Here is a 15070-nt window from a genome sequence, read left to right as displayed (position 1 = left end):
ATTCCTCCTTGCCTCAGATCAAGCAAAGCATCATAAACCCATAACCTGCATACTAGATCTCATGCTTCATCAGATATTCAAGACTTTTTGAATGCCTTTTCCTAATGATCTTCTCCTCCTTTTATAGTCTTAGGCCTTATTCAATACCATGGTCCAAAACCACTTAGAACCAATACCTTGGACCAAATACCTGGGATCAACACGTAGGACAAGATACCTTGGACCAATACCTAGGTCCAAATACCACATACCAAAACCAAATGTACGTGCCTTTCCTTGCATGAAAGTGTGTGTATACGTATATGCACCTTTTGGCCGGCTAACCCCCGTGTATACGTGGCTTTATGAAGGGGAACCTGCGTATATCTATTTTCCTTCATTCTGTGGGACTGAACTATGATCTGTCATCTTAGTAAGTTGCCATCAAGGAAAACACTTGTATCATAATGCCAACAATCTCCCCCTTTAGACTTGATTGCAAAGTTAACTTGCCATAATGAGAACTGTCATCTTATTGTACATTACATCTGAACTGATTCCTTTGAGCTGCCTTGCATCTCATGTACCTGATATCTCTTCTGTAGATTCATCTAGTTATATATAAATGAGTTGTTCTGCTACAAGTGGGTTGCCATCAAGTACAATACATGCATCATAATGCCAACAATCTCCCCCTTTGGACTTGATGGAAACACCACACCAAGTCACTCTCCCCCTTTTGACATCAAGGGCAAAGGGTGGACCAAGATATTCTCTTCCTTGATATACATTCTGATGTCCATACTCCCCCTGAGTACCTGCTGAAATCTCTGATTGAGCTCCCCCTTTGTATATGCCAAGATGTACCAATCTATTCATGCTCCCTGTGAGTACATGCTGAAATATCTACTTTGAGCTCCCCCTTTGTTCATGCTGAGATGTATTGTATCATCCATACTCCCCCTGAGTACATGCAGAGTCTGTAAATATTTTCAAGAAAATAACATGACTCTATAACTCAACTATGTGAGTTTGACCTTCCTATCACCAATGACTCATGTATACATTCATTCTCACAACCAAGTGGGGATAAACTTGACTCATCCACCCAACCAAGTGGGGATATACCATATACCAATTGTTTATACATGGCTGAATTATTACATCATCCTTCCCATGCATAGTGGGGGTACAAATTACATCATATGACCAAAAGGGATTCATCAAATGACTACAATAGATAGAGACAAACTATTACATCATGAGTCTTGATATGACCTTTACATTGAATGATATACATGAAATTTATAACAGAGACCAAATATCTAAACAAGACCATGATAGTCATTAGCAACTATCATACACACTATATGATCTGCTCCATTTTATCAATAACGTCCAGACCAGTAACCTGTATATGTCCATTAGTGTAGAAGTCATCAACCTATAACAAGGTATGTCTGCATATAGATATCAACTCATCCTTTTGAACATTATCATAGCCTTCCATGAATGAATTCTGCATATGACATACAAAATCATTCACATTATATCATATGTGAAAAACACCATAGCCATCTCATCATCATCAAGATCTGCATGATCTTATATACTGTCCATGTATCATCACTCGGGAACATCCCTCATCTGTATCAATCAGCATATGTAAGTATCAACCTATAATCATATAGGTAAGAAATCATCATCATCATGTCTCCAACAATGCAACCTTGAGTAATCATCCATGTATCCAGCATACTGTATATAGCACTATGTATCTTGAGCTCAAGATCTTTTGTCAAGACTTCTTGATATCATCAACAACAACAATCCTCATCCATGTGAGCACCAAGAACTATAGGAATCCTGCATCATAGCTATATTATATGATCCTTATCAAGATGTGTATTCAAGGTTTGTACTTCTCCTTATCCATATGAAGATCACCATGTAAGCAACATATATGCATCATCAGAGAATCAACCACAAATCTGATCTGAACACCAACTATGTACCCCAAGAATCATATGAGATTTTTTCATGGACAACTCATAGAAAGATGTATCTTTTAGCCATATAAGCATCATCACCAATTTCTTCTAACCATAATGCCAACAATGCATTTTTCAAAGCATATGCTCCCCATGAACCTGTGCCATCTGTTTACTGTCAAATCTGATCATGCATATATCAGCAAGAAGTATCAAGGCATCATCATTATCAAGTTAGGATAAAAAAAACTTCTAAACATCGTATGAGTATCAAGACATTTCCACACATCATCAACAGATTGTAACCATTATCAAATAGAGCAAATAATGGATTGAATCATATCAGACCCTTTTTCCTGAGTCTGTCCCACTGCTTTTCCTCAAACTAACATATACGTGACTGTGCAGTGTCTAACTCATGTATATACATGACTTCCCTTCATGCAACTTGTGTATGAGATTTAGAACACTGAAGTTTCACACTTTCAGCTCCTCTCAGTCTGTTATGTCTGTACATTGTGCTGTGCCACATTTTTTTGACTGTACTTCCTTCTTCTTCCATATCTTCAAGTGTGATGATGTTTTCTCCTTTTGATATGGCGCCTTTACTTTGTTCCTACATTCCTTTGCTATATGTCCAAGCTTGTTGCATGCATAACATCTCATATGTTTCATATTCCTTCTATAACAGTCAATGGCTTTGTGACCAAACATATTGCAAGTAAAACAATATCCCTTAAAGTACCTGGAACGTGATGATATTTCTGTGTGATGGTCTTGAACCATTCTACTTCTACATCTGGCTGCAACATGTCCAAGATTATGACATACATAACATTCAACATTATTCATCGGAGGAAATAATCATCTATCACTTCCACAGTTAGGAGCAAAAGTTTGTCTTTGAGGAATTTCTTTCCTTGGCTGTTGATGGGGTTGTCCTCTCATCTCTTTGTTGAGCATTTCAGATTTCTCATTAGAGTTCCTTGCCTCACCTTGTGAGATAGATTCAACAGATTCATAAAAACCAAGACCCGTTTTGATAGCAGGAGACCTTTGACTACTAAGAATATCATCCAAGATCTTAGTACTATCTTGAAATCGTAAGAGCTTATCCTTTTCTTCTAATTTATCATTTAGAATATTTACCTCAACCTGATGTTGCTCTTCCTTTTCAAGATACTGCTTCTTCATGATTCCTTCAGCTTTTCTTCCTTTTTCCAACTGATGTCTTAATTCAAGAACTTCGTTTTCTTGTTTTTCAAGAGCTTGGAGTAGTTCTTTATTCTTCTTATTTGATTCTTCAAGATCTTCTTTTAGCGAGAGGATCTTAGCTTCAAGAATTTCATAGTAACTGGATCTTTCTCCAAGTTTCTTGATTGTTGTGCTCATTTCATTTACTTCATTTCTTAATGATGTTACTTCATCCTGCAACTTTTTACATTGATCTTCCTTTTCCTTGAATAGCTTCCTTACCTTGTTTCCTTCCTCTAGTTGAGCTTTTAGTTTGGTAACCTCTTCTTTGGAGACACATTCCCTTTTGTGCAATAGATCTTGTTGATATATAATTTTGTCTGTAAGCATTTTAAATTCTACCTCTATTTGATATCTTTTTTTCTCACCCATAAGAGAAAATTCATTTGTTTCGCTATCACTTTCATAATCTTCAAATGGATGGAGAAATGTATCACCAAAGGATAACAAATTCATACCTGATAGTTCTTTTTCTTGTTCATCTTCATTCTGAAGTGATTTTGAATCTGAAGTGTTTCTTCCACATATTTCCCAATCGATTCTCCCACTGTCATAGTTCCTTTGAGATGTCTTCTTCTTCTTAGGCGCTTTCTTCTTTGGCTTCCTTCCCATTGTTCTACGGATCTCCTTCAAGAGATCAAGCTTCTACCAAAGGACCTGCTCTGATACCAATTGTTGGAAATAATACTGAGAGGGGGGGGGGGGTGAATCAATATTAGCAAATCAATAACTTTTTCATTTCCATACTCAGATTCATATACATTACTTCAGTTAAAGGAACCTGCATGTACATGTAATTGTGTCTAATGCAACTAGCATATATCCAGTAAACTTATGATTCAGTTAATCCATTAAATGTTGATCTTTAGTTAGTGTATAAAAACTTCACTAACCATATGAACAGTAAATAGGTGCAATAAAACAGAACAGATCATCACACACAAGAAGCACACATGAACACCATGATGTAAGGTGGAAACCCAATGTGCGTGAAAACCACCTGCTGCAATTTGTCTCTATCTTCTTTTAATAAGAAACTTCTTTTTACAATATTTATGTACTGCTTATACCAGTACGCAGGCTTCTACCTGCAGGAGGCTACAACCTCCTCTCGTTCTCCAGCTTCTCCTAGAAGGGAGCTACAACCCCCTTAGCTATTGTACTAGCTGGTGTACTAGTACGTAAGTGCGGACCTACAGAAGGTTACATCCTTCTCTTTCTTCCTCCAGGTACCACGTTTCATAAATTTTCAGACTGGATACTCCTGAAGCACAACACCATAATCTAAAGGCCATGTTTCATCCAATTTTCATACTAGACCCATCAATATCATTGAAGCACACAATCAATCACCACTTGCATCATCAATCTCTGAATCACCCAATACTGAATCACTAAAATCCTGTCAGCAAAATGCAGTCACTAGAACATAGAGTAGAACACAGAACTCTGCAACAATATTCAGAGCCAACTGTATCATCAGAAATCATGCATCAGACTGCATACGCTACTTGGAAGAGCCGAACCAGCGTGTATACGCAACTTCACCAAAGCGAGCCAGCGTATATGTCATCAATTACTTGCTTATAACTTCGTTGCACTTCCTGACTTCAAACATACCTAGATCATTACATATACAAGGATAATACGTATGTTAGCAACCAGATCTAGTCCATCAGATCACATAAAGATAATTCATTATGATCCTGATCCATTATAGATCTCATCCATCAACATTGAAGCTAAACACAATCAACCAATATGAATATGTAGAATAATGACACTAGTAAACAATCACCAGAACTCATACTTTGCATCAATAACCAGAACTGCTTGTAACTTCAAACATCACAGTTTATATGGTATACGCTATTCAGATGTATCTAACCTGCGTATGGACGCGCTTTTATCAAAGTCAACCAGTGTATACATCTGTAAATATTCATTCATGATTTACAGCTTGTTGACCACTACCGGTCAACCGCCCATAGCAGTACCCCCCCTTTTTCTTTGCAAAATGGGGTAGCACCTGATCGACGTGTCCGTGCCATCCTGCAGTCATCAGCAGCTTGATCATTTTAGTTGTAAACCCAGTCTGCATGTATGAATTGTAAATAATCTTAGCAGATATGAGTCGTGTATGTAAATTGCCTAGGTGAACTTAACTTTCTAATGGTAATCTACGTCCCGGAAGGTTTTTCGTCTCACCGATCCATGATCGACAGAGTTTTCCTTCAACCTGACCCCAAAGCCGGGATGGATTTTGTCATTAGAATTTTAGGAGAATCCTAGTGCGTTAATCTACTAGATTATAGTTGTGTCACAGCACTGGGTGGTTTATGAGGGTCTATGATAAAGGGGTTTTCCCCCTTAAGATGTAAATTATAAAAGTCATGATGTAAAGTGTCTTGAGGGTTGGAAAATGTTATAAATCCCCTCATGAGTCCTAAGTCCTAGGTCCTAGGAGATTGTTCCAAAGGCTAAGTTCGAGGATCCATTTTAAAATGAATTAAAAAATAATAAAAAAAAAATAATTAAAAAATAATAATAATAAATAAAAAATAAAAAATAAAATATAAAATATAAAATTAAAAAATATAAAAATTATAAAATAAAGCAAAAACCCTAAAATAATAAAATAATAATATTTTGAGTGAATGCATGTAAAATATCATTTTTTAATAAATCGACGGATGAGATTAAGAGATGTCTTGATTCTCATCAACGGTCGAGATCATTTCGACATGGATCACTCGAACTAGCCGTTGGGATCATTTCCTTTAAATAAGGTGCTAGGGGTCAGTTGAGATCAAGGGGGATCTGTGAGTCTTGTGCTGAAGAAGCTCTCTTGTAGTTCATTTTTTTTTGAGCAATAAAGAAGACTTTGGGGTTAAAAAATCTTGCTGGTGTTACTCTTCTGAAAATGCTGTAAGATTGTTCTATTTGTTCTGCATAATTTTATTTTCAGCCATTAATGATAGCTTAATGAAGATTGATCTAGGCACAGGTATCTTGTCTGATCTTTGAGTTTTGAATGATAGTTTAGATCCTGAAATATATTGGCAGGTATCTCCATTTGATCGGGGTTTCACTATTGTTTTCTCCTTCTATGTTGATGGTTGATTTTAAGCTGTGCAGGAAATCTTTTTTTTAGATTACTGGGCGTTAGGGGAAGTTCTCGGCTGAACCAGCCAACTCCCGGGTTGTGTTTTCTGAATGAGCCCAGCCAGTTCTTGATCCCGGGCTTATCATTCGAAATTTTTTTTATGAATACATGCAGGGTTTTCTGAAGCGTTTTACATTAAAATAAATTTTCTGAAAATATTACTGCTGTTATTGCTAAATCTGGCATTTCAGGGGCCACAATTTGTAAATTAACTAGCTGATCTGGGTTTCAAATTTTGCCTTATACGCAGTCTTCATTAGGGTTTTGGTTTTCTTGTACTTGCAGGTATAGGGTTTTGAGAATTTTTTTAGGGTTTCTGGAACAGGAGAAATTGAGATTTTGAGGTCAGGTTATTGAGTTTCAGACATTGGCATAGCTTCCTTGGATCCATGCGTCCAACCTTCATCCATTATGTAATAAAAGATATATGCATTTATCTCCAACAAAACCCTGTCTCAGGTTCTATTTGATCTATCGCTTGTCTGACTGCGTGCATATAAATTTTCGAAGCCATAAGGAGGTGTTGAGGGCCCCGAAATCGGGTCAACAACAAGGGGGATACCCACCCGGTCGGGAACCTGGTTGGCGGCTCCTTGCCCGTTTGGTGTAGCGGGTCCAACTGGGGATGATGGGACCAGCTTCCCAATCTAAAAGATGTGTGTGTGTGTGTGTAGATTTTGAAGATACTAATCTAAAGGTAATTTTAAACTAATTTAATTCTAGACTCTAAACTGACTCTATGCTACTGTAATCTAACAAAAACAACACATCTAATCTATACTAACCCGGGGTAAAATTCTTTCATTATGCGATCTAAAAAGATTTCATACAACAACTAGTAATAAAGATCATTCAGCTATCATAAGAATATAAATCAATTAAGATGAACCATTCTGCATAAGAAGTTAGGCACAACAGTTGTGAACAACATATCGCATAATCAGTTATTCATATGTCAAGCACAAACAAATGATTCCACCGTACAAAAGTGCCAAATGGTAATCCAGACATTCATACATTAACATATAAACAAATCAGCTGTATATCACCCTAAGAATATGAGCAGAAATTAATCAAGAGATAAAAGTACCATTTATGACCGATTTCACTCACAAACTTCAAGCAATAACGATTTATCTCTACTTACTTCTAACATCTACTAAGAGTACAGAAGTGCAACATCAGTAGCAGACATTAAAATGCAAACATAAATAAATCTCGATCCATCCATTCATCAAAAACCCCCTCCGAGGGTGCAAAAGTGCATGTTCCGAGGACAAGTTTTTTGACAAATTTCCGGACCCTTCTCCAAATGCCATGAGAAGGGTTAAATACTACTAACTAACTAATCTTAATTACACAAATTTAGGGAACGGCTTCAAATGACCGCCCTTTTACTAAAGCAAATTTATTTCTAAAAATTGAATCTAATTTCTAACCGTTTCTGTATCTGCTCCTTAGTGCTGTAAGCAATGTGAGGTTCGCCTGGAAAGAGTCGGCTGGTTGTCTTTTCCTTTTGCTCGGGCGATGAAAGTAGAAATAACAAAAGCTGGCACCTCTTTCTGACAACCTAGAAGATATTTTTGAAAATCTTCCTCTGGCTGGGTGTTTTTTGCTGTGTGTATACTTAGTATAACCCAGATTTCTTTCAAACTGATTGTGCTGTTGCTATTTCGGTTTCCGGCCGTGTGAATGACTCAATGAGTTAGGGATTTCGTTGCCTGAACAATCTTACGTATTGAAAATTGCTTCCATTCTTTGTTCCAGGCTTTTCTGAAGCATCATCCCTTTTCAGCGTTTTTCTTTTTTGCTTTACCCAATCTGAGCTTCAGGATCTTTTGCAAACATGCTGCTTTTGTGCGCCTTTGACTCTGAGTCTTGGATAGTCTATTTTCATCAGTGTCTGTGGAGTGATACTCTGGACTCCGTGGCTCTGCTGCATGCGGCATTCATTTGCGAAGGCATCTCCTCTCTGTTCTTCAAGTATTGGCGTTCTCCCCTTTTCCTTAGATGTTTCCTGCATATAGATTTATATCAGTTACTACCTTACAGCTTACGTAAAGGAAAAGAGATATGACGAAAAGATTGACATGAAAGCTTTAAACTCTAATGAATGCATAATCATGACACTCATAAGGACTTGACTCTTCGAAAAACGCAACATGATCATCTTTGGATACTCAGGCGTGCAATCATTAATTTGCCTTAAGGTGCGCGCTCGATTTTGGGTTTACAGATCATGTTGAAGAAACTTTGCGATGAGTGGTTTCTGCGATTCGTATCACAGCAATTAATAGTCTCATTCGTCGCAGATCGCAAATCGCAAAATCGCAGTTTGTAGGATCGCAGATCGCAGATCGCAATATCGTAATTTTCATTTGTTCGTTGTGTGCTGCTTTTGCGACGTTTGTGATATGCGACGTCACATATCGACCGTCGACGATTCCTTTTTATTTTCTTTTAAGGGCGCTTTCAAAATATGCGATGCGATGAATTTCGCATTGCTTCTTTGCAGCTTATTTATGCGCATAGGAAAACTCTTCACTCTCTCTTTGCGATGCGATAGCTTTTAGGGAGTTAAATACAAAAATTTGGATAAAAATATTTTTGGGATTTTTTGTTAAGGGTCCCCCTTTGCTTGATATTATTGCTAATACTAAACAAAGAGGGGGGTTGTTGGTGACCACAACAATGGCGATTCACTGTGAAGAACCAGTTATCTCTTCTTTTCTATTGACATTTCCACTTCCGAAACAGAAAAGTTTTCATATGTCTAAATTTTGTTATGGACAGATAGAGTAGATTACCCCTCATCCTGTCAATGATACTTTGTTTCAATCCCTTCTTTTATTCCAATTGTCTGCTTCCTTTAGGCTTAGTTCTTGCATTCATACTAGACATTACTCGGTCCTTTTTAAAAGATAAAATAAGGTCTTCTCTGCGTGCTGGCTTTAAAATATGCTCATTTGTCGTAGGTAGAGCCTCTGCTGCCCGCAAGCGTCCATAGCCTCGACAGGGTTACCATTTTATCCAGCAATGATCCTTTTTCCTGCTTGAGGTTATTTACAACATTTCAGAGAAAAATACTTTTTGGCACTTTTTCCTTTTTTACTCTCTAAAGAACAATGTCTTGGTTTGGTGGCCAAATTATGACACAGTCATTCACTTGATTTACACTTTTGCTGAACAAGCTGGCTCGTGATGAGACCCCTTGTCTTTTGATTGCAACAATCTTGAGTCGTTGCCCTGTTTTGATAGACAGTATTGGCAAAGTCAGCAAGTTATAATATCTGTGATCATGATAAGCCGGCTCGTGATGAGACCTCTTATTCTTTGAGATATAGTGCTTTCTCGGATTGTTTCTCTGAATGTTGCGGTTTCCTTTGGCAGGGAGGAAGTCATTGTTTTTCCTTAAGAAATCTCTGGACGACAATAATAGAGTTTTGAAAATAATAGCTTTTCAGAGAATATTTATTTTATTATTGATGATACCTTTCATTGTGCTGGGATAAAACAATTTTTTAACCAAAGGTTGATTTCATCAAAGTCTTTTGAAAGGTTGAAACTAATATCATTATTCAGGCTAAAGTTAACTCTATCTGTCAATAATAAAAATCAGTTTTTTCGAAAAGTTTTGCTATTTGTACAAGTGAAATCAAAATCTGATATAGAGTTAGTGTGCTCTTTCATGAATCTTATTCAATGATCATTTACAACTGGTTTTATTTAAAAAAAAAAAAAAAAAAGAAACTAAAACTATCCTACAAAAAATAGAAGAGTGATCTTCTATGGAAAATACATTTTAAGAATCTGTCCATTCACAGTCAAAGAATCTCTTCTACCTGCCAAATCCTGCAACACAAACGTCGATGGGCCTATGACTTCTACAATCTGAAAAGGACCAAGCCATAGCTTCTGAAATTTCGTATGTTTGCCCTTTTCTTCATGAGCCTTATACCATTTCAAAACTAAATCTCCCATCTGAAAGTTCTTTCTGGTTATGATGGCTGAGTCAAAAGAGGATTTTATTAGTGCTTGGTGGTGAGCATGGGTTTTCTTAGCTTGTTCTCGGCATTCTTCTAGTTTGATAATTTCCATTTGTCTTAATTGCAAGGAGGAAGTAGATACTTCATCGATGTGTTGTACTAAAGACAGAGAGGGAATGACTAAGTGAGTTGGAAGAACCACTTCTTTCCCATAAACTAAATTAAAGGGAGAAGTGCCGATTGAAGCTTTCTTCGTGATTCTATCTGCCCATAAAGAATTTATCAGTGCTTTATGCCAATTCTTTTGGTTTTGGTCGACTGTTCTTTTGATAATCCTGATTAGGTTTTTGTTTGTTGATTCAGCCAACCCATTACCTTGCGGATAGTAATTAGTAGAATATTTCAATTTGAACCCTCTTTTTAATGCAAACTCAGTCATTGCATTTCCAGAAAAGTATGATGCATTATCAAACATTAAGGCCGTTGGCAATCCAAACCTAGTGATGATAAATTGATCTATGAATTCAATAATGTTTTCAGAATTAACTTTCTTGAGAGGAACTGCTTCTACCCATTTAGTAAAATAATCTGTTGCCGTGAGGATATACCTATGCTGCTTAGAAGAGTGAGGAACGATCTCACCTATTATGTCCAAGCCCCATTGGTTGAATGGTTGCTCGATGTTGACTGGCTGTAGTGGCATGGACGATTTCCTTTGTTTCCCCGCAGCAGTCTGGCAGATTTGGCATTTCCTTACGTAATTGTATGAGTCTTTGAACAACGTGGGCCAATAATATCCTGCACGTAAGATCTTATGCGCAGTAGTCTCTCCAGCATAGTGTCCACCTGCTGGTCCATCGTGGAGTTCCTGCAAAACCTTTTCGGCTTCAGTTTTCTCAAGACACCTAAGAAGTACAGAATCATAATTCCTTTTAAACAGAACATCATTTATGAGCTAGTATTGTTTAGATTTCAATCTTAGAGCTCTTTTCTTGGTGTGATCCAAGTGCGATGGAGCATATCCGTTCTTAAGATAATAAATTGTGTCCGCATATAATGATTCTGCGTCGTTTAGGCTTACCTCATACGTGTGTACCTCTTCAGATGAGTTCTCAGGAATTTGCGATGCTCCAGCTAACATCTTGCAGAAGCCTTGACCTCTTACGATGTTTGCTGGTTTGATCTCAAGATCGTATTCTTGTAGAGCGGTAATCCAATTTGCTCTCTTTTCACCCACATCCTTCTGTACCAAAAGGTTTCTTACCGCTGGAAACGGTACTACGACTTTGGTATGGGCTTTAAGTAAGAAAGCTCTGAAATATTTGATCGCTTTGAAAACAGCATAAGCCTATTTCTCCACGTCTGAGTAATTGAGTTCAACACCTTGTAAGTTCGAGCTAAAGAATGCGATTGGAGCTTCCGCCTTTTCTTGATTTACTTGAGTCAAAATCGCGGCATAAGATTTCTCTGAGGCAAAAGTGTATAAGATGAAAGATTCTGAAAAATTTGGGGTAGCTAAAGATGGAGCGTTGATGATAGCTTGTTTGATCAAGTTGAATGCTTCGTGCTCATCTATGCCCCATTTAAAATTTGAATTCTTTTTTATCATATTTTGTAAAGGAGAAATAATACGTGAAAAATCGGGGACAAACCTTTTTACAAAATTGATTTGTCCAAGGAAAGATTGCATGGCTTTTTTGTTATGGGGTATGGATATTTCAGAAATTTCTTTGATTCTGTCAGGTTCAATGTGAATACCAGATTTCGACACTATGAATCCGAGCAATTTCCCTTCACTTAATGCGAAAAAAGATTTCTTTGGGTTAAGTGAAATTCCATACCTTAAGCATCTTTGAAAGATCTGTTTCAAATCTTTGAGATGGTCGCTTCGCTTCTTGGAGTACACTGTTATATCATCCAGGTAAATCACTACCGATTTATTGACCAAACCTTTAAACGCAATGTCCATGGCTCTCTGAAAGGTAGCGCCGGCATTGATCAGACCAAATGGCATCTTCCGATATGCGTATGTGCCCCACTTGGTTCGGAATGTGGTTTTCAACTGATCATCGGGATGCACCAGCACTTGATTGTATCCTGAAAATCCATCCAGGAAAGACATTAATTCTGAGCCCGCTACTGCCTGTAGTATTTTCTCCATAGGTGGGAGGGGAAAATTATCCTTCTGACAGGCTTTGTTGAGATTCCGGAAATCAATACAGATTCTAATCTCTCTGTTTTTCTTCCTAACAGGCACCATATTGGATACCCATTTGGAGTGTCTGACGGGGAAAATTATTCTGGCTCTCAACAATTTATTTAGCTCAGTCTTTATCTGATTTTCTAAGTTGGGGTGAATTTTTCTGAGCTTCTGCTGGACAGGTTTTTCATTGTCAATCATAGGGATAGTGTGTTGAATGATAGAAGTGTTGTATGTTTTCAGCTCATCGTAATTCCACGCAAAAACGTTTTTGAATTGTCTCAGAAGACGGATATATGTTGATTTTTCTTCAGGGGCCAGGCCGTGGCCTAGATTAACGTTTTGCGGCTTCTGATTGGTTCCTAGGTTCACTAATTCATAGTTCAGAGTTGAATTGTAGAGTTTAGAATTGGCAGAGCTTTTAAACCGACTTTTCAAATCATACAAATCTTCTAACTTAACCACCGATTTAGGTATAGCGTTATCAGTGCTATTTTGTTGAATTTGGTGATCATGATGGTCTTCATCAATTATTTGATTTAAGTAGGATCCTTCAGAAGTGAGGAAATTTACAATGTCTGGATTGTCATTGAATACTCTCCAGTTGGTGATGTTGTCAGGGATGGATGGTTTAAAGATTAATTCTATTGAAAACCTATGGGGACTAAAATCTTCGGAGGGAATCAGTCTAGAGGCTACGTTAGCTAACAGGTCTGCGCTCGCATTTTGGAGTCTTGGGATTGACGAAATATTGAATGCTATGAAATGTGAAGTCAGATCTTGTACTAAAGATTGATAGTGCTTTAAATGACTTGACAGGCAATGTATGGTGTTACATACCTGTTTGACGACAATTTCGGAATCTCCAAAGACTTGAAGATACTTAACATTCAAGCCGATTGCTTTGTATAGGCCTTGCACCAATGTTTCGTATTCCGCTGTATTGTTTGTGCAATCGAACTCAAGTCTGCATGTAAGCATGGTCTTGTTCCCATCTGGGTTAATCAGAACGCATCCTGCTCCTGCTCCCTCGTTAGATTTAGAGCCATCAAAATATAGTTTCCAAAATAAAGATGTATTTACAGAACTATCTAAAAAATTAAAACACCTTGAATCATCAGTTTGGGAAAAGTTTTCAACTTGGGACACAACTGAATTTTCTAAGTAAGGTGAAGTGTGAGCATTGAAATTGCCGAGGAAAGAATCTACCGAGTAATTGCCTATGATACTGCTGTTGCACGCTATTGCTTCGTTCTCTCCTTCCAATTCTGTCACTATGTACTTTTGGTGCAATTCTCGTTCAACCTTTATTTGATTGGGTTTGCCGTTGTAGGGTAACCACATGTGCGACCAGTCGGTTGAGAAATATCCATGGAGTTTCTCGGACCAATCCCTGCTAAGAATTAAACCATATAATTTAGGGATATCAGCTACTAGAATGTCGATAACCTGACATACTTTCGGGTTAGACGACAATCTTATGGTCACCTGGTTAAGTTCACCAATCACTTCGACTTGAGATCGATCAAGTTGAACTATGCGCACTGCAGATTTCTGAGGCTGAACATTCAATTTGGCACATATTGATTTGGGTAGAATATTTGTTGAAGCACCAGAATCAATCAGGCAATTGTGCACTCTTTTATTGAAAATTTCATAAGTGAGGAGAAAAGGAGGAGTATGGGATCTTGACCTTCCTCCAATCAAGGCAATGTCATTCGGATCAATCTTATTGATCATGTTGGTTGGAGGTTTTCCCATGTTGTGGGAAGCTACAACTATAGGTAAAGATGTAGTAGGCACGGCATGCAATTCTTTCATCATTATTTTATGTTGATGTTTCAATTTGCTCAATTCGTAAAGAGTGATATTAGCCCTAGTCTTTTTCATGTCATCGATAATGTTATACTCCATTTCATCCGACACTATCAGTGTTCTTGATGGAGGTGCTTGATCTCATTGGACTGGGCTAAATTGGGTCGCTCTAGTGGTTGTTTTCTTTGTTGCGACCTTATCTTTTGTTGCAGGGCTTGCGCCCTTCTGTTTAGGGGTAGTTTGGGGAGGATCAAGTTGATTTTTGCTTCGTGTGCTAACCGGAAATGCTTCTTGATCCTCTTCTTGTGGGAGGATGAAATCCCACATTCCTTGTAGTTCCACAACTTCTTCATCATCGGTCTGCCCTTCAGTGGTATTCTCTTCTTCTTCTTCTTCTTTAGATTCGACGTTTGAGACAACATTGGGTGGTTTCACCTCCATGGGAAGGTTTCTTTTAAAAGATCTGTAGGGATTTTTTGAAGGAGTTTCTGCTACTTGCTTTCTTATGTCAATCATCTCGTTGGACATGGCCTTTAACACCTTTTGTAATCCTTCCATATCGAAAGGATCTTTCGTTTGCTTCTTCTTGGTGTCTTCTTTGAAAGAGATCTTCTTAGATTTGTGTTCTTCTATTGCAGATCTCTTTTCTAGGGCGACTACGCGTTTTTCTACTGCTAAC

This window comes from Pinus tabuliformis, chromosome X (assembly GCF_031772625.1).
Source record: "Pinus tabuliformis cultivar Carrire ecotype Pingquan chromosome X, CPIR1, whole genome shotgun sequence".
NCBI classification, from domain to species: Eukaryota; Viridiplantae; Streptophyta; class Pinopsida; order Pinales; family Pinaceae; genus Pinus; species Pinus tabuliformis.
Note: the sequence above shows the minus strand (reverse complement) of the source record.